The following is a 21,616-nucleotide window of genomic DNA, read 5'->3' as shown; positions in this document are numbered from 1 at the left end:
CAGACAGAGGGAAAGGAGAGATTTCAGAGTAGGTCAGGGTGAAGGGTGTAATTTAAGTTTCTCTCTCTCTCTCTCTCTCTCCCTCTCTGTTCTTTTCCTATCCTTTGGTTTCTACTTTTAAACATTTTTTTCTTTCATACACATAATCTTTGACTCTTTCTTGCTCTAGCTCTTGTTTCTTTCTGTGAGTGTGTCTCTCTCACAGCCACGCTCTATCTCTGTCCTTCCCTCTTTGTCTCCTATCCTTTGTCCTCTCTCTCTCTCCCTCTGTACAGAGGACTGTAATCTTGGCCAGGCCCTAAGGTTCTCCTCCTACCCTTCAATCTAGCACAGCCATAATTAGGGCCACACCAAGCAGAGAGAGGCTTCTAAATCACTCAGGGATGGTTTGGCGCTCTCTCTCTCTCTCTCTCTCTCTCTCTCTCTCTCTCTCTCTCTCTCTCTCTCTCTCTCTCTCTCTCTCTCTCTCTTAAATAAAGTGTAAGTGGAGCTCCGATTGAGCCTGCTCTGAAAGCTAAATTATAACTCTGCCGACCTCCTTTCGCCGAGGGCCTTTTGATATTTTATCTCACTCTATTTCGAGTGCTGCATAAAAAACAGGACAAAATGTAAGCTCCACTTCTTTTATTTTCTTCTCTTTATTGTTTTTCTTTTTTAAGTGTGCCATCAATGTGTCTTCTGCAGGCGTGGTTTTGCCACAGCAACCCTAAAATAACTGTATGTCGTTTTTTCTCTCCTTTTTTTCATTATTTTTTTGTTTTACAAAGCAATAACAGCTTATGGACGTACTGTAGCAAAGGCCGGACATGGAAAGGATATGGAGGGAGTAAAACGACAGAACATGAATAAGAGAGAGAGATAGTAAGGTCAGGTCTGGGTTCTCCTCCCTCCATTTCTCATTGGAGGAATGTCTCCCAGGGAAAAGCCGGCAGACTATCTGGCATGTACTTCACTTTGACCTGATAACCTGCCGAGAGGAGACACTCCGAGAGAGCAGGATGGAGAGACACACACGGAGGGAACGGAGGACGGGTAATGACAAGAAAGACAGCCGAGAGAGAGAGACAGACAGACAGACAGACAGACAGACAGACAGACAGTGCAGGGGAAACAGAGACAGAGACAGATTGTCAACCATTTTATCTACCCGTCTCTTTTTATGTCCCTCTTACTCTCTCTCTCTCTCTCTCTCTCTCTCTCTCAGTGTAAATACAACAGATCATATAGGTTTATTTGGCTAAGACGAGTCCCCACAGTGAGCGCAAAAACAAAGTTCAAACGCCGCTAATGGGATTATGGTGAGATCAGAGCAGAGATGCTATCTCTCTCCCTCCCCCCCTGACTTGCAAAACAGCGTCACGCAAGGTGGATCCACACGCCATCGTCTCTCAAAGACAACGTCGGACGCCACTGCCGATGTAATCCCAATTTGCCCCGGAACAAGGGAGCCTAGTGTACGCCAAGTGGATCAAAGACGGCAGGGTGGGGGTGGGGTTCTGGGTCAAATGTGACACAGGCAACATACGAGAACCAAAGTCATGAGAGGGTCCTGGGCAGTGTTGGGTAACGTTACTTTTAAAAGTAACTTGTTATGTATGCTTTTTTTTACTGCCATTAAAAAGCATACTGTTACGTTACAGTTACCTTCTAAGAAAAGTGCTGGGCTTCACCAAGGCTAAATGCATTGACGTTTTCCTCCAATAAATGAAAAAATAATGTAAATACTTCCACAACGGTACTAAAGGGTAACCTCTCTGTCTTCTCTCAATGTCTGCTATGTAGCACAGGTGCGACAAATTCATGTAAAAAAAAACAAGACCAGTAATACCATCAGCCGTGTGTCACACCAAAAGTGCTGACCCATTGAATAGAATGATTACGCAATCACCACAGACTACAAGGCATCACATATTTTCGTGTAACATCCCGGCAAGTCTCTGTTGACATAGACGAGCTTGTTCATTTATCAGGAAACAGCACAAATGCGTCAGATGTATTTTCCTTTTCCTTTGTGGCAACAGAAAGAACAGGGAAATATAGGTCTTAAATGTATCGAAGTAACGCCATTATTTCTGAAAAAGTAACAACGTTTTCCGATTACAGTAACAGCGTTATCCCCAACACTGGTCCTGGGACAGGAAGTAGACAGGTACTTGCAAGACAGGCATCCAACACAAACCGAAAAGAACAGTTAGTTGAGGAAAAGACGTGGCGTCTAGGCCTACAATGACCTTGAGTGAGTTGGTTGTTGAGAGAAAAACGGAGGAGGAGATCAACTCCGTTTGCATGGCGCCAGCGGTCGGCTCAGCACACGGACACGCAAACACGCCAAAGTCCCGGCGACTCTGTTTGATTATGGCATTAAAGCATTGAATGTTGAGTTTGGGAATCTTGAAAAGCGGTGGGATTACTACTGTTGATCAAACAGCTCCGTCTGTCTCCTTCTGTGTTTAGTTTTTTAACAACTCCCCCCACCATCACCGCCACACACATGCACATACACACACACAAGCATGAGACACACACAGACACAGTCACTGTACCCGCGCACAATGACCCCATTTACGGTGCCTTTAACCACTCCGTGTGTTGCGCTACGTTGGCCTGGCGTCCATGGCGTCCTGGCGTAGGGAGGCATTAACATACAAATACCATCAAAGGCTCCGGGTGATCTCTGAGGAAGGCCAGAGGTTTATTGGCGCGACTTGCAGCGGCAGCCCCCGCCAGCTCCCTCACACCTCCGCGTGTCAATGGGAACTGGAGTGGCTGCCTGAGTGACACAAATCGTCGCTAGGGCTGTCATGATTAGGACATTTTACTTTGACGATTAATTGTCACTAATTAATTGCGTTTCTGTCATTGAACATTGGAACATTATGAGTAAAGTTTTCATTTGTGTTTGCCTTTTAGGCTTTGGAAACAAAAGGTGCACAGGGCATATATACGCTCTTGTTAAAGGGATAGTTCACCCCCCAAAAAAATGTTTTTCCAATTGATTAGTCACCCCATGGAGACTTGAATACATGAATATTTTTTTGTTTTTGTCCCATTCCTAAGCCAATAATTCAATGACCAGCAGCGGTTACAGTAGGAGACTCAAAGAGTCTACATTGAGTCTCCTACCGGAACCGCTGCCTATCAGTCCGCTGGTCGAATTATTGGCTTAGGAATGCGACAATAACAAAAAAATATCCATGAATTCAAGTCTCCATGAGGTGACTAATCGATAGATTTTTTTGGGGGGATATCCAATATCCAATACATTTCAATAAATATGTACATATGTTTTAAAAAAAATAAAAAAAATACAATGAAGTGTACAATAGGGCAGGGGTCTTCAATGAACCCCTGAGAGAGATGAAGCAGACAGTACCCCCTCTAACATTAAAATATTCACATTAACCTTTTCCAATTGATTTCAAAGATAGTGTCATAGACTTTTAAATGTAATGGTTTTTTGTTCATGTGTATTTTCAGACACTTAAACCCTCAATGCTTGGTGTGCTCTTTTCCCCCTAGCCTATCTACAAGCTCGTATAGAGATTGTAGATCGGCTATTTTCGGTGAATGCTTCCCTGGGGCTGGGGCTCAAAAAAAAGAAGAAAATATTTGGCGGCCCCTGTAGTAACTCTGAGGACCCCCAAGGGGTCCTGGACCCCCTTTGTAAGACTGCAATAGGGCATTCATTTAAAATACTTTACTTTACTTTACTCTATTTGTTTATTCACGGGACAGTGCACATTAATGAACATGCACTGTATAGGAACTCAATCAATTGAACATGGTTTCACGTGAACATGGCAGATTTAGCTAGAAGCTCATTACCATCCTTAGTCCCAAATAAAAAATACAAATCACAATGACATCTGGTGACACAAGGTTTTTGCCAGTCAGTGTAGATATGTGATGAGGAAAGGGGGTTGAGAGAAGAGGAGCTGCATACTCTTTATATTAGCATTCATTCATGGGCAGGAGAGGCAGGAACATGCCAAGAGTCTGACGCAGGCCTTTAAACTGGCTCTCATTCACTCCTTTCGGGCACGTGTTTACGGCCTCTGTTGCCGTTTTTAACAGGGTCCGCGACCTCGGGGAAACGAGTGTTTGGAAACAATGCGAGGCTTTATGGGGGGAAATCGCGGAAATAAAATCCGGTTCAGCCGCGCCGTGGGTTACATAAACACCGACCTGCCGAAAACGTCGGTGTCATTTATGGACAGCAAGGATACTGTAAGTATGCGCATATGGCATGAGTGTGTGTTAGGTGGTGCACAATGGAGCCTCAGGGCACATGCTATAAGTTGCACTCAAACCGCCATGTGCTGATTGGATGTCCTCCCGAGTCAAGTCAAGTTTATTTAACCCATTAAGACCTGAGGCCGATTCTACAAAAATGTCTTCTAAAACATTTTTTTTTTTTTTAAACCTATGTTGCTACATCAGTGGTTCTCAAACTTTTTCATGTCAAGGACCACCAAATTGATATGTATTTGGCCGCGGACCCCCATCTCAAAATATTTTGTTCCAGGGACCCCCAGAAGCAAAGATTTGAGTTACAATTGTTCGCTTTAAAAATATATATTTTCAAAGATTTGCACACATTTTCCTGATTTTTCAAATATAGCAGATCTACAAGCTCGCTATGAGCTTGTATATCTGCTATTTTTGAATAGCCAAAGAAATCTAAAATGACACAGATGCGTTCCGGGTCTTAATGGGTTAAGTTAATTATTTCTTTGCTTTATTGAATATCGGTTTAAATACGAATTGACAACTGTCTGATTAAATGGGAGCAAAAGGTATATAAATGAGGACAGGAATGGAGCGGACGCACGTTGCGTTTAATCAATGGCTCCAAAGAGCGTGAGCGTGAGCCTTTTTTCAACCCGAAGGAAGTGTGCCATGCATGCACCACCTGCTTCTCAAACGCACGCATTAATTCACATCTGGAGCCGTTCATCGATACCTCTCCCTCAATGGCTTCAGTGTTTCACTCAGCACACTGTCTTCTTTAGCCTGAGACAAACCAGGCCCTTTGGTTGAATGAGAAACAGAGAAATGATCAAATAAAGTCAAGGCCATCTCTAACTGCGTGCGTGTGCATGTGCATGTGTGTGTGCGCGCGTTTGTGTGTCTGTGTTTGTGCGTGCGTGCGTGTGTGTCGGGCCATACAGGTGCACCAAGGTTAAGGCCGAGGGGAGGGAGATAGGACATCTGTCTGGATCTGCCCACAGCGGGCGATGACAGACCAGTTATGCCTGGCCAACGGAAAGTAAGTGTGTGTGTGTGTGTGTGTGTGTGTGTGTGTGTGTGTGTGTGTGTGTGTGTGTGTGTGCGTGTGTCAAAAAAGATAGCAACATCTATCTCTTTCTACTTGAGAGCAGCCAACCACCTGCGTCCCATGGTCACTTATAATCACCCTTCTGTCCGTGAAGGAGGCACCTGACTCCTCCAGACAGCCCTAACTTCAGAGCCTCTCACTGGGCTAGAGAGGCCAGAAAGGTGGGGGTCAGGGGCTGGAGGCCGGAGGTTGTTGGTAGGAGGGGGGGGGGGGAGTTGGGGGTTTGGGGGGGTTGGGGGGGCTCGTGGGAGAGCTGGACATATGGAGCCAGTCTGCCACGCTAAAAAGCTGGTGTCATGGCTACAGCCTCTCTCTGCCCTGTCATTATCTGTCCCTGCACGCCCTAATTTCAGCCCCCACGGCTGCCTGGGACGCAGCGTACCTATAATGACATGGCCATGCAGAGAGGAGGGCTGGTGCCAGTGGAGTAGACCCCGAGGCCACCGGTGCTGACTCACGCTATTACAAGGAGGGACACGCAAAGGTAGCTGGACGCTCGCACGCACGCACGCACGCACGCACGCACGCACGCACACACACACACACACACACACACACACACACACACACACACACACACACACACACACACACACACACACACACACACACACACACACACACACACACACACACACACACACACACACACACACACAGCAATATGACACAAAGCTACAGAATAGCAAACAGAACTTTGTTCTGTAGCAGTTGAACAACACGCACAGCCACACAGCAACACATGCAAGCTTTTACATTTATCAACGTCCAGTTCTAATAATACAATACCACCAGCCACCCATCTCTGGGATCTATAATTGGTCGATCATCATGCTCCTTGGCCTGGGGGGCTTGCAGGGCTACTCGGGGCCTCTCCAGAGGTGTGGAAGTAAAGGCGGAGTGGGGGTGGGGGTCGGGGGGTTGGTGGCAGTGCAGCGGGAGTCTCGGTGCACCCGGAGCCCACGTAAACTGCTTCATCCACGGCTAATTCAAAGCCTGAGCTGAGCCCAGCGCCCCCGCCAGGCGCTTTGCACTTTAATGTGAAGGGGGCACGGACGGAGCCCACTAGTGCACGCCGTGCAATTATCAAGCATGATGGGACACGGAGGGAGAAGAGAACATCTGGCACTGTAAGAAGAGCAGGGGGATGGGGAGGTGGGGAGAGGCAACAACCCCCTCCCCTCCTCTTCAGCCCAGGAGAGGCTTTCCTTTGATCTCCAGCTGGAGCTGTCTGCCGTGCCTCGCCGGATCAATCAGCCGACGCAACGCCTCGCTCGGCTCCAGCATGTAGCTTTGACTTTTAGGCCACGGTTTATCCCAGTTAGCGCGGTGACAATTCTCTTTTCACGTGCAGTTTTGCAGAGTTCGACTTGTTTATGTTAATATAGCTGTATTTCATCCAGCTTGTCAGCTTGTCCCTTGCAGTCCCTGTCTGTCACCCATACCGGTTTTTCTACCTACTGCGGTGCTCAGTTAACACAATGTGTTTTTTCTACCCCATTGCCAGGCAGACAGGCAGACGCTCTGATGCTGGGAAAAGGGTTATAGTTTAACTTTCAGCATTACACCGGCGTTGAACATTTGTCAATGGTGGAAGAATGCACTGTCCAAATAAAACATCCCCCCTCCACTACTTCTATAATTTCACAAAGGGGAGATTGTGCTGTTGCTGCAATTAATTCCCAGTTAATAACTCAAGTCTAAACGTGACATGCGGCGAAAGGTCGAGTCACTGCAGCGTTTTATTTTTACCGCATCTCCCCGTCTGTTTACTCTGCACTTCTCCGGTGTTTCCTAACGATTATCACTGTGAAAACATGCTCTGACAAGGTGTTGAAGACACAACAAACGAGAGAGAGAGAGAGAGAGAGCGAGAGCGAGAGAGAGAGAGACATGTGTTTGGCAGGGAAGGGAACGCCACCCTGTCATGTTTGGGATGTTGCGGACCACATGTGACATCATATACTTGACTCGGGGGCAACGCTGTCCTTTGCCCAATTAGAGGATGTTTTGAAGCAAAGGTAATGGAAAACGGACGCGTCCTGTGAAGGAACAAAAACAGAAGGGGGCTAATTGGAAAGTTCAATATAATAGTAAATCTCTGTGGCCGCTTTGAAAACAAAGGGGGACCATCAGTGGAAACCGGGGACATTAAAACTGAATGAAGCAAAACCATACAGAAACAAAAGGGGCTCTTGACTGGGTTCCATCATATGAAAAACAGCCCCGAAGGCCATCCCACAAACAGAGACAGATAGGTGCTACGTCGTTCATGAAACATCGACTGTGACCCTTGATGGAAATCTGCCCATCTATTGTATTTTGACCTTGATCGTTACATTGACCTTTGAACTTTTCAACCCCAAGCTAAATAATTATCTTCGTGGCAGCCTGCTGAAAATCTGGGCGCCGTTTCTCAAGTTACTTTGCAAACCGACAAACATGAAAACACAACCCCTGTAACATAACCTCTGTCTAATTTCTGTTGAAGGAGATAAGGACATCGTGTCACCTTCAAAAAGATGTGCGGTCCAAACCTCTATAGTGCGTGCGTGCGTGCGTGCGTGTGATTAAAGAAATAAAATAAAATCCTCCAGCATATTTACGTCCGCCTGCCTTGTTGTGTGTCAACGTAACCATATCAGATGACAAAAAAGCACTGTCTTCCTTCCTGCTCTTGGTTGCCCAGTGCCCAGAATTGGACCGCATTGCAAACAGATGTTGGACCCATAACATTTAGAACGCTTTTGTTCATATGGGCCCCTCTGGTTTCCAAAAGGGGGGAAAAAATGAATTGAATTATGTGATATTGCTTTAATAGGATTCACTGGAAGCCTTTCAAAGCCTGTGTCTCTCGAAGACTTTTTCATTGGCAAGACGGAAATGATATGTCTTTGAAATACCAACCAACATGGCATGGTTATGAGGGGAAAAAGCCTCCTCCGTATTTCTTCCAGTTTAGCTTCAGATGGGCTGTATCTAACGTATCTAACGTTTGTGCTTGACGGAATGGATTTTGTGATTTATGTTCAGAGAGAAGGCATTCGGTGCTAATGGAACATATCTTTTTTTTAAGACTATGACTGTTTTCCCAGAGGCAACGATAGTGGTTGGAAAATACACACAATAAAGCTTAAAGCTGCCAATAGCTAAACTATTCTAAATATGGGACAGTGAATTCCTCAACTTCTCGGCTTAAGGCAGATCATGAGGTCATGCTCTCTCTGCCACCCCCGCCTGGAGAGAGAGACACCTACTGTACTGACACCATGCTCAGCAGCAGGTCTGGCCTCACACATGCATGGCTGTGTGTGACGGGGAGAGGAACGGGTCCTGTCAGTGACAAGGTTTTGGACGGTGACACATTGTCCTCATCTCTGTCAACGGAGTTAGACAGGGGTTATGTTACAGAGGGGTTATAGCAAAATAACTTGTGAACCAGTGTCCAGATTTTCAGTAGGCTGCCGCGAAGACATGATTTAGTTTGGGGTTGAAAAGTTCAAAGGTCAAGGTAACAATCAAGGTCAAAATAGATGGGGCAGGTTTTTATCAAACTTGGCGGGAATGATAAGTGCACTGCCCTGAAGAGATGACTGACATTTGGATTGGAAAGGTCAAGTTCATAAACAAGGGTGAGGTCAACATGACATCATTAGTCAGGTGGAAATGGCATATCTTGGCAATTGCATAGTATCGGCAGAGGTATGCAGTATGCACTCTCCTGAGTGCAATGCTTAAATGAAGTGACGCTATGCATTGCAAGCACTCCAAAAGTCAAAACACACTTTGGCATGAATCAAAGCACTGCGTTACTTTGAGGGGTTGTAAAATGAACAGGGAACAAAAAAACAAGAATTTGTGCCATCAAACCTATCAGAACGGCTCATCTGACAGAGAGACAGGAGACACACCCGCAGAAGAGTGTGTTGTGATGTTGCGGCTCGGCAGGGGCCTCCATGGTGCGTGTAAATCATGTCAACATGCTGTTTGAACAGGAGAGGTTAGGACTAATTACACACCTGCGGGGCGGCTGGAGGTGACGAGGCGCCGGGGGTGAGTTGCAAGGCCTGTTTATGTAATGGGGGAGAATGCGTGGAATGGCAAAGTAGACCTGTGATTGTGGCGTGCCTCTCCGATGGGCCAACAGAAGCCTTTCACGGGGGGTCAAGAGGCGGGGAGTGCACAAAGAGGAGGAAGGAACCGCAATCATTCCACACACGCTGCTCGCTCACTCTCTCATCTTCCTCGGCCAGGTAATCTGAGGAAACGCTCCAACTATGTCGAAACAAAGGGCTCTGGGAGTGTAAATGTGTCGTTTGTTCTCATCATCAAGCTACTAATCAAACAAATGATGGTCCTCCCTCGTGGCCGTCACCATCCAGCGTTCCGCATTCTCTACCCTGGTACGTCATTATTTTTCTGGACTCGCTTTGATTTCCATCATGGGTCAAAAGGTTCGTACGAACTTCACCTAGAGTTTGACAAACATCGTGACAGTCACCTTGCTTTGTGTGATGTGAGGTACAACAGTAATAATGTACCTCATCTCCCAAGCCAGAGCTATTGAAAATAACCTTTCAAGGCTTGGAACCCCCGCTGAGAACTTTGAAAAGTGTCCACGGCATTTGATCTGGGCGTCTTTGATGTAGACTCAACTCATTGTCACATTTGTCCAACAATAAAGGCTTACTTCATCGCTACAACAGTGTTTTCCTTCTGGCTGCCAGTGCTTCTACCTCTGAAGGCCTCTCTCCCCCTCTCTCTATCTATTAACTGATTGTCTCTCTCTCTCACTTTTGGTTCTTTCTCTCAGCGTCTTGTCTGGTGTACGTTGCAACGTCTCTCTCACTACCTCACTCTCTTCCTCCCACCCTCATATACCATTGTCAATCCTCAGTGGTGGAAAGTACATTTACTCAAGTACTTTTCTTAAGTACAATTTTGAGGTATTGTTAAGTTACTTAAGGTACTTCCAATTTTCAATCATTTTACTTCTACTCCTCTACATCTCAAAGGCAAATTGTACTTTTACTCCACTATATAATTTGAAAAATGTAGTTACTAATTACTTTGAAATCTTGATAATTATTCCAAAACCACTTCAGACCAATATCTATAGGCCTACTTTGGAAATTCTCACGTTGTGAGCTTGTAGATTTTTAAAATGATATTTATACATTTTATACTGTGAAAACTTGTGAAATGGGACCTTCTGCACAATGAGTACTTTTACTTTTAGTACTTAACGTACATTTTGAAGCCGATACTTTTGTACTTTTACTTAAATTTTGAATAACGAACTTTTACTTGCAACAGACATTGTGCAATTGATACTTTTACTCAAGTAAAAAAATGTGAGTAGGCTACTTCCTCCATCACTGTCCATCCTTCCCACCACCAGGACTGTGGAGGCAGGGACAGATGGTGTCTTTCCAGAGGTCCCATCAAGGTCGCAGACACTTTTCCCACTGATACGGGGCCGGTGGCACCGGAGCAAGGAGATAAAACTCCTTCAGACATATTTGTCTGAAGGATTCATTCCCGATCGGGTCAACGACAGAGAGCGCTCACACAGCAGCAGATAACGAATAAGAGCCAAACCGACCGCAGCGCAGTTCTGCAGCATATGTTCCGCCAGTGTTATCACGTATTCAGATAGAGAGACAGAGAGAGAGAGAGAGAGAGGGGAGGGGGTTCTTTGTGGTGATATTTGTCTATTGAGGGTGTATGGAGGGAACATTCTCACGCCGAAAAAATGCACCAGAGATTACTTACAATACTACAGCATAGTATTTGACATAAAAAAAAAGAAAATAAATAGAATTCATTCATAACATTGAAAAAAAAGAAAAAGAAAAAGGCCTTTTAATAAAGTGTTACAATCACCCGGCTGGTTCCTACCAACATGTCTGCTCTTTTTAAAAAGGAACTGCCTCGTCTCCCAACTATGTCAAGTTAAACGTATTTATAGATGTATTTGTAGGCTCAACATGTACTTCAAAATGTAAACCAGAATAGGCAAAGTTCAAACGTACAAACATATATAAAGGTTATAGCACATAAAATAAGTTAACCCAAACCGGGAAAGTGACATTTTAGATTGTAGCGCTGGCTATTCAAAAATAGCAGATATACAAGCTTGTACATCTGCTATTTTAGATTTTTTTTTTTAATCTTGAAAGTGTGAAAACTACTGATTTAGAAGGCATTTGTCTTAATGGATTAAAGCATAACTATGATGGGTTTGATAAAACAAAACATAATGACGAGTGCAGTAATGACCCCCATGCCCACACCAGTATCCAGGCCCGAATCCATCCCCAGGCCCCAGCCTGGTGACACCGGGGCAGAGTGCGGCACGGCTCGGCACGGCACCGTCCCTCTGAACCCTGGAGGACTGCCCCCGGACCCCGCCGCCACATAACACAAAGAATTCATTGAAAGGCAAAAAGCGAGGGAAGAGACAGTTTCTCAGGAGGAGGACAATGGGCGTTCTCCTCCATTTGGCTCACCCTTTCATCCTCGGACGTCCACAAGGGACGCAATTGTTCGGACACAATGCGATATGGGGCAAAGCTTTAGAAGACGCATCGCTTTTAATTAACTGTTGGTAATGATCTCATTATTGGGACCGAGCGGGCTCCCCGGGCCCAGTGTTGCGCGCAGAGGTGAGTCTGGGGGCAGCCCCCACGCTATAACCGACAAAACATGGAAGAATTTGCCATGCCGCCACAGTGCATAAGCTCAGCCGCCGTCACGTTGCCGCCGCTCGTATTTAGTCGAGCGTGAGGCAAAAATAATCTTTTCATATCCACAAAACAAACAGTCAGGGGGCTTTTCATTCCCACACCGGCCCTGTGCTTTTTCAACCAGTGTTTTTGTTTGGTCTGTTTTAGGGCCTCGTTGGCATTTCACGCTCACAAGGACGACAGATTCAGTTGACGAGCTCGGATGTCGCAATGATGCAACCAAAACACAACAACCAAAAATAAACGGCCTATATTAGGTGTGAAAGAAATGTTAGGGAGTTGGTGGTGGTGGGTGGGGTTGGGTTTGGGTGGGTGCTGCGGTTCATCGAGAAATAGAAAACTTCCACTGAATAATGCAGCGTTTCATAAACACATCCTGATGCGTTTATTTCACCCTCCCCAGATTGTGGAACACTGGTGGAGAGAGAAGAGGAGGAGAGAGAGGACAGGAGATAGAAAAGAGTGCATGAAAGCAGCAACAGATGCATAGAGCACAGCCAAGGGGAAAGAGGGATTAGAGAGAGGAGGGAGAAATGTGGGGGATTTCTTTTTTTTTTTTTTTGGAGGAGGAGGAGGAGGAGTGTTCCAGGGTCTTATCTCCCCGACAGGCCGGGGGAACGGCCGTCTCCCACTGGGACGAGCCTCTGCCACTCCTATCCTGCATTAACAGACCTCCGCCTGCCTGATACACACGGGCCAAAGATATCCAGACGCCACAGTGCTGATGTCTGTGTGTTAGTATGTGTGCAGGAGGCAAGGAGAGTGTAAGTGTGTTTGTGTGCGTGTTGCCAAGTGGAAGCAGAAATGTTCATTTTTTTCTGGTGAGCAAGAAAGAAAAAAAGAGAGAGGGTTTGTCTTTTCATGTCTTTAATGCATATCTGATTTTTGCTAAGCGCACTAGCTGGTCTATTTTTGTGCCTCTCTCCTCCGGGGCTTGTATCTGTCTGTCTCTCTGCAGACAGCCTTATCACCTCATCGAAGAGGTCACACTGGCAGGGCTCGTACCCTCGGCAATGTCGGCATATCACCATCAAGGCTCAGTTGTTCACCCCTGCACCACTAAGGATATTGTTGTGCGAGCACTGTTGTAGTTTATTTTTAAGAGTTGTAAGCATTCCAGTTCCATTACCAAAGGGCAGTCACACATGTAAAGGCTAAAGCCCACTTATCCCGTATTAATTAAAGAGCCGGCACAAAAGACAACCACGCCTGAGGTTACAAAGGGTGTGGTCAAAACACTGAGATGTCAGGTGTGGTAATCCTTTGTACTAGCTTTAATAGGAGACAATTCAGCATAATGTTTGCCTCTCTATAGAACTACCTTTTAAAACAGTGGTTCTCAACCTTTTAAGGCCGTGACCCCCCAAAATAACTGAACCGGACCCCCGCCCTATAAGCACTTGAAATGTAGGGGTTGAGGCATTACATTTAGTTTGACTCTGATTAATATTGTGAAAATAGCAGATCTACAAGTTTCGTGTTGCGAGGCATAGTGAGCTTGTAGATTGGCATTTTTTGGCCCTTTTCTTATATCATTTGACAATTTAACCAATGTTTGACCAGTTTTTATAGTATAGTTTGTTGATTACGATGCAGTAATGGTCTTTTTTCTTTCTTTTCAAAAGGTATTAAAAAGGTCTTAAAAGTCCTTAAATTGTCACTTCACTGTCATCTGGGCTGTTTCACTGTTCACTGTTTTCTACTTTTCTCCCTGTATGTTTTTACTGTACACAAATCTATAAAGATTTTGACCGCAGATCCTGCAATGCTATTGCAAATCAACAAAAAAAAAAAATATGTGTCCATGTAACGCCTCCAATTATAGAAATGTGTCTTGGATCACTACAGGACTTTACAGATATTATGTGTGGGTGGAACACAGCGAGGCAGTTTGTGCTCATAAATATCTGCCCTATAGGTATGTTAGCTAATCATAGTCACACATTTGTACTCAGGCTGTTAGCCAGCAAAAGAATTAGGCAACAAAGTCAGAAACCAACCATGCCAAAAAGAAAGAAAAAATCTGCTTAAAGGCAATCTTTTCCCCCAAAAATACAAACAGTACATTCAGAATGTTTCTCAAAACTATGAATAAAACGGCACTACAAAACTTTTTTTTAATGAATAAAAAGTAATTTTGTCCAATCTGTATGGTAGAGTATGTTAATACAACATAACTTATACAATTATGGTGGTTGTATTTTGTCTCCCTACTCTTCTATTGAGACATTTAGATCCTGTGTCTAGGTGAGACATGACCTTTGACCTCTGATTGATTGACAACATTTTTTACCTGAAGGTCAAGATTCAATGTATCCCCTTAGCAAGCAGGCAGGCTCTATTAGCTCAATGGTAAGAATTTTGGCACTTGCACAAGTGACCCAGGTTCAAATCCGGGGTAGAAGAGGAAAGTTACGTTGTGCAGCTTTAAGATGTTTAGCCGTGTCGCTATCGAGCTAACATAGGGTCCATTTATAGAAAGAGGCCAAACTCGTGTAGCCAGGACCCAAACTGTGCTACATCCTCACCAACAATCTCACCAGCTTGAATCAATATCCCATGTTATTTCTTTGACTAGCGCACACTGTTATCCAGTGTGACTTACATGTCTACCATGTTTAGCTTCTTATGTCATTCAAGGAGCTTTCAACGCGGGACAAAACGCCATGCTTGGGATCGCGGAGTGCTAGCGTCACTGCAAAGAGAGCGCCAAGACACGATCCAAAACCTCTTCAGGAGGACAGAAAGCCGATCTTGTTGTTTTCCTCATTACCAGAGAAGAGGAATGGCAAACGCAATCCGTGTAGACGCAGAGATGAAAATCCCCTTCACAAGTCGCATGTTGTCATATGTTTTATATCCTTTCCACACCGCTCAGGGCTATGCAGCTAATGCAATTTCAAGACACTGAATTACTCCTAAGCCTAAGCTTTTATCGCCCGTGTTTCAATGCTTCTCTGTAAACCCCATTTGTGGGGGTCAACTGTGACAGCATGAATACACATATTGTTTATTTTATGCATTATCTGGAAGTTTGCCAAGAGACCTATTATGGCTAATAGACCATTCTGTGGTGCATTATAATATAAACAGAATGTTTTACACGCCCATAAAGACAAAATATGAACGTTCCTATAGTGAGGCCGTTTTAACTGGATCCATATAGGCCACAGCGGCTCTGAAGCGAGAGCTGGGGAGAGACGCTGGAAGGCATGCTTTAGCTTCTTGGGAGCCTTCAAAGGAGGGGCGTTTTCATGGTCTTTTTAAGACTAAACACAGTGAGGGCACGCAACATAGTGAGAGTGTTTGTGTGTGTGTATGTGTGTGTGTGTGGGGGGGGGGGGGTACCTAAGGCCCGGGGATAGCTTCCACTGTGTGTGTGTGTGTGTGTGTGTGTGTGTGTGTGTGTGTGTGTGTGTGTGTGTGTGTGTGTGTGTGTGTGTGTGTGTGTGTGTGTGTGTGTGTGTGTGTGTGTGTGTGTGTGTGTGTGTGTGTGCGTGTGTGTGTGTGCATGTAAGCAGATCAGCCTGTGGTCTGATGAACAAGTCGTTTCCCTTCTTGGAGCCCTCTCTAAACACTGTGTGGTGGGCAGAGTATGTCAAGAGGCATACAAGAGGAAGGAAGGAGGAAGTTTTCCTGATAAGAGAAAGATAAACACTTCTGTGGTGAGAGAGAGAGAATGAGAGAGTCTTTAACCACTTATAAGCCCTACATACTTGGTTGTACAATGAATAGCAAAAATTGACGATCTACAAGCTCATACTGCATTGCATCGCAACGTGTCGTGAGCTTGTAATTGTGCAATTTCTTGCTTTTTTATGTTTGGGGGAAAAATGCTCACATCTTTCAAACATTTGTGAATATGTTTGGACATTTGGGGAATTCTGGGGGAAATCTTTTATATAATGACATGCCCAAAGTAGGGACGTCAGGTTGAACGTGGTTAAGCAGTAAGAGACAGAAAGGTAAACATAATATAGAAACATAGAAATATAGATATCAAATTTGCATTAGGTCCAGGCACTTTATAATTTCTGTTTCGTGGCCCATTTCTGCTGTGACGTTGGAAAGCTTGCCCGTTTCCTGCAGGTGCCACATCTGACTCAGAAAGAGCCGCATACGCGTGAAAGAAAAAAACCACGAAGAGAGCGTGCTGGGTGCGTTTTATTTTGTTTTCAAGCCCGTGTGTGATCATGGTCTTTGTGAATGTGCAACACATCTGTAAACCCCATCCTTCCACTGCATGTGGGCATCACGGTGCACACGCATGTGGGGGGCTGAAGATGACATCATATGTGTTGACGACGACCAGGCTCATTTGCAGTGGAAATATCGAAACTCACGTGAATGCTGTTTTTTTTGCAAATGGGACAAATCACACACACACACACACACACACGCACACACACACACACACAGACACACACAGGGTACCGAGAGATGTTGCATGGCAGAGACAAGCCACGCCGCCATCGAATTAGCTACTGTTCTATGTCCCATGTCCAGCCTCGGGGGCGACCGTGACAGGAGCAGGCGCGGTGGAAGACGTTTAACAGAGTCCGAGAACAGAGAAGGAGAGCTCAGAAGAAGAAGAAAATATATTTATGTTGCTACGACGTTTAAATGTACCCGGGGGCAATTAAATGCCTCTTTGAATCTCTTTATTCACATTTTTCTCCCTTCCCCAAATGCTGGCTCCCGGCTCGCTCATTCACTGCCAGGTCCAATTAGGCGTCTATACCAACCTCTGTATTCATTTGATTACAGGGACCATACATGCTATATGTGCCAAAGGGAAAAACAAGTACAACCTCTGTTTGTTTGTGCGCGTGTGTGCGCGCGTGTGTGCGCGTGTGCGTGTGTGCGCGCGTGTGTGTTTGTGTGTGTGTGGCATGCGTGCATGCGTGTAAAGAAGGACTGCTTTTTGGACGGGTTTGACTTTCATTCAGTTTAGGGGGAAATGAGAGTGGTGTACGGTGCCCAGCCCAGTGTTCTGGCTGACACAGGGTATTCTTGTGACATATACAGGGAACAGTATTGTGTTGGTTGGATAGAAGCCTCATGGCCTTCCTGCTTTTTAATTCACTGTGCGGCAGAAGAAGGGAGGGAACTCAGAGGTCATAAGAAAAAAAAAGTTTTTTAGCTTCAAAATCCCAGCTTATCTTGACTAGATCATGAATGTGTTTGTGTGTGTGCGTGTGCGTGTGTGTGTGTGTGTGTGCGTGTGCGTGTGCGTGTGCGTGTGCGTATGTGTGTGTATGTGTGTGTGTGTGTGTGTGTGTATGTGTGTGTATGTGTGTGTGCTTGTGTGGTCAAGGGGACTGCCTTGGGAATAAACAAACCAAGGCCACAGATTAGACTCTTCCTTCCCGACTGACAATCAGTGTGGCTCCTTCCTTTATCTGCCTGCTACCCCTCTGTCTGTCTGTCTGTCTGTCTGTCTGTCAGTCAGACAGACAGACTGCCTGACAGAAACAAAACATATAAAAAAATGTTTTTGTCTGTATAAGCATGTATTGTTGAAGGCTACAGTAAATCTGTTGATTTGTGCGTGTGTGTGTGTGTGTGTGTGTGTGTGTGTGTGTGTGTGTGTGTGTGTGTGTGTGTGTTTTATTTGCACATGCACACACACACACACACAAACTCCATCGGGGGGTTACACACACAACTTCAGTCAACACAGAAGCCCAGAAGCATTGGCGAGACACACACACACACACACACACACACACACACACACACACACACACACACACACACACACACACACACACACACACACACACACACACACACACACACACACACACACACACACACACACACACACACACACACACAGGGGTTTTGTCTGCTATTAGAGGCAGTTAATTGAACGACTACACCCTCCTATTCTCTAACAAAAAACAAAACAAATAAACTGGTCTTTCATTAACAGGACCTCCTGGAGATTCAACCCGACAAGACAGTAAATATTTGCCTTGTATATGTCTGTCCCCCTCACTGACGCGGCCCTTTGTCGCTCTGGGCTCGTTCACCACACACCTCTCCTTTACTCCATCCTTTTTTCCTTCCTTTCCCATATGGTCCCTTGTCTCCTCGTCTCTCTCACTCGCTCTTCAGCGAACAGAGCGATCGAAAAGAGAGATTGCTGAAATGAACAGAAGAACTTGGAGGGTAAATATTCAAAGAACTGCCTGTTCAAACCCATGTCATAGACCGTCAAGCGTACTCACACACACACACACACACACACACACACACACACACACACACACACACACAGTAAACATTGCGGTAAGTGCGCCAACGTACACACTATGCTTATTTATGCCTTCAAAGGAGGATGATTCATTTTGTTGCACACTACCGCCCCCCTCAACTCCTTTTAAAAGATGCTTTCATGTTATAAATGTAGCGTGTTGCGTACAATGCTTTGGTTTATCAGTGGTAAGCCCTCTCTCTTTCTCAGCGTCTTTCAGCAATGGCCATTGATGTTTTGACCACCTGGGGGTAATGTCATGCAGCCATTTGGTAACATGTTGCCGCCCTCCACGTTGCGTGTGTATGCGTGTGCGTATTTGCGTGCCTACCTACATGTATGCATGAATGTGAGTAAGTGTACACACGAGTGTGTGAGTGCGTGCGTGCGTGCCTGCGTCCGTCCGCCCGTGCGTGTGAGTGCATGCATGCCATTGGAGTTGCTAACCACCGCTCCAGGACATACAGCAGAATAGATTAAGCCTGTAATGTTTTTGGGCATGTTTGGCGCCTGCCGGAGCCTTTGACATCATGGCTCTCCATTGGAAGTGGAAACAGTGAGCTTATGAATTACCGACGTCACCCTCTGTTACACGGCAAAGCCTCCTATAGGGCCTCGGCCATATAACCGGCCTGCCTGTCATTCTCCGCAAGGCCATTTTTATTGGGAGATACCGTCCGTGCCAGAATGGGATCATGCCGTAGTTACCGGAGAGACTGGACAGAGTCAAACTCCCATCTATGTCCTCTGTGAACAGAGCCCTTTCACAGAATACGCCCCAAAGAATTTCGGGCCCCGCCGCTGGCTCTTAGATCACCGCGTCCCCAAATCCCATAATGGTTTATAATGTCAAGTAATGACACCTCTTAGAACCTAAATAAGGCCTGTACAAGAGAAATGATCCTAGCTACCCCCACCCCTTCATAGTAAGTACAGTCTGTGAGCCATCGTCAACCATTATGCTACCAACCACATACTGTATGCAAAATCCCTACCTCAGTCCCTCTCTGTCTCCGTCTCTGTAAACTTCCAGGAGTCTGCGTTTAGAGCCATTATGACTTGGCGTTGGAACAAAGCCCCACGAGGGATAAAGACAGAGGGAACTCGGGGGAAGATGAGAGGTTTCGTGGGGTAAGGAATAGCCAAAAAAACAAAAGGTGCGATGCCCCCTGCCACAAATGCTTGCACCAGAATTCAGTAGCGATAAACAAAAGACAAATCTGTGAGTCACTAGCCAGAGAGAGGACCTGTGGCGGGCCTGCCCCAAGTCCACATGCACACGTTTGTTTGTGGCAGTCCTACGTTGATGTGTACCCCCAGAATTGCTACCAAGTCAAATTCCCAACCATTCCCACCACAGTGCGTCGGGTGAACCAAGTGATTTCTGCGTGCCTACATTAAACGCCCTGACATCATTCGTCCACGTATAGACGAACATCAGAATGAGGTGATGCCTGGCGGATGGCTCCCGCTGACATCACCGTGTCAAGGAAACACTACGGAGCCCGAAAAACCGTGGCGCGTCTGCCTGTAAGTTAGTGTTTTTTGGGTGTCTCCGCGAGTCAGAAAGTCCCGTTGAGCCGGTTTGAACCAGTCTCGGGGGGGTTGGGTGAGGGGGTTGGGTGGGTTAAATGACAGGTCTGGAGCTGCTGGAATTACACAGTTTGGTGGAAAGCTTCTGTTCCAGGGAGAAATTATGGTGAGAAATTATCTATCATTGTGCAGAACGCCTTCATGTTTGGAAGGCGTGCCCCCCCCCCCCCCCTGTGCAGCAGTTTGAATACCTGGTTCCTCAGGTCGGGTTCTCACCCACCCCCTCGGTGCTGCCGCTGCCCGGAGGCCACGTCCCTGACAAGGCACCGGTGACCCGTGTTTGTGTTCTCACGCCTCTGTTTGTGAAGGGAGGGAAGACATGAAAAAAGAAAAAAAAAGAAAAGAAACTTTGAACTCAGCACTGAAAAACAGCTGTTCCTCTCCCAACAGCTTCCCAGGTGTTTGTGTGGTACGTGTGTACGTGCAGGGTGTGTGTGTGTGTGTGTGTGTGTGTGTGTGTGTGTGCGTGTGTGTTTGCGCGTATGCGTGCGTGCGTGTGTTTGCGCACGTACAGATATGCTGTGTGAATGCATTCATGCAGTGGTGGAAAAAGTACTCACATTTTTTATTCAAGTAAAAGTATCAATTCTGCAATGTAGAAATACTCTGTTACAAGTAAAAGTCCGGAATTAAAATTTACTTGAGTAAAATTACAAAGGCTTTGGTAACAAAATGTATACTTAAAGTACCAAAAGTAGAAAGTACTCATTATGCAGAATGTTCCATTTCACAAGTTTTAAAATGTATACAAATCTTTTGAAAATAGCAGAGCTACAAGCTCACAATGTGTTGCATCACGATGCATTGTGAGCTTGTAGATCGGCTATTTTCAAATGGCTGAAATGTATATACAGTAGGGCTGAAGTGGTTAATGTATGCTTTGTAATCTAAATCTACAAAGTAACTAGTAAAGTTTTCAAATGATTGTATTGGAGTAAAAGTATAATATTTGCCTCTAAGATGTAGTGGAGTAGAAGTAAAGGTATTGAAAATTGTAAATACTGAAGAAAGTAAAAATACCTCAAAATTGTACTTAAGTACAATACTTGAGTACATGTACTTAAGTACAATTCTTGAGTACATGTACTTTAGCTACTTTACACCACTGCAGACAGGCCTGTCACCAGGTGCTTGCTACTCCAGTGGTGTTTACAAACACTAATTATGATGTTAAAACTGTTTCCAGGCCAGAGAGAAGTGCACGCTATCACTACAGAGAGCATGAGTGCCTCTGGCATCTCACCACACAGAAAACAAGAAAACACTGACAGTATTAAAGGTTAGTGTACGTGATATTTTTAGATTTTAGATTCTGAGAGTAATCATTGCTATGGAGTGTTTGTTCAATCTCCCCGTCTCTCCAGCTCTTTAATAAACAGAGAATACATTATCAGTTGTGCTGCCAATTTCATCCTATCAGGAGAGTACCCATTTATCATCTTCAACTTTATAGTGCTCCAGTTCCAGTGTTGTGTCTGCTCATTTTTTGTGTGACATCACTTCCAATTTCAATTGTTTATCACGTATCCTGTATGTACCTCTATCCTGTATCTCTATCCTGATTGGTATCCTGACCTGAAAATACATTTTCTGATAAAAGCTGGAGAGACAGGGAGACCCCAGTAACTGAGCAAACACTCATAATCATATAATTCATTCATCAACTAATATAGA

Source organism: Gymnoscopelus microlampas (assembly GCF_963454915.1).
Source record: "Gymnoscopelus microlampas genome assembly, chromosome: 22".
Classification (NCBI taxonomy): Eukaryota; Metazoa; Chordata; class Actinopteri; order Myctophiformes; family Myctophidae; genus Gymnoscopelus; species Gymnoscopelus microlampas.
This window is presented reverse-complemented; position numbering follows the sequence as displayed.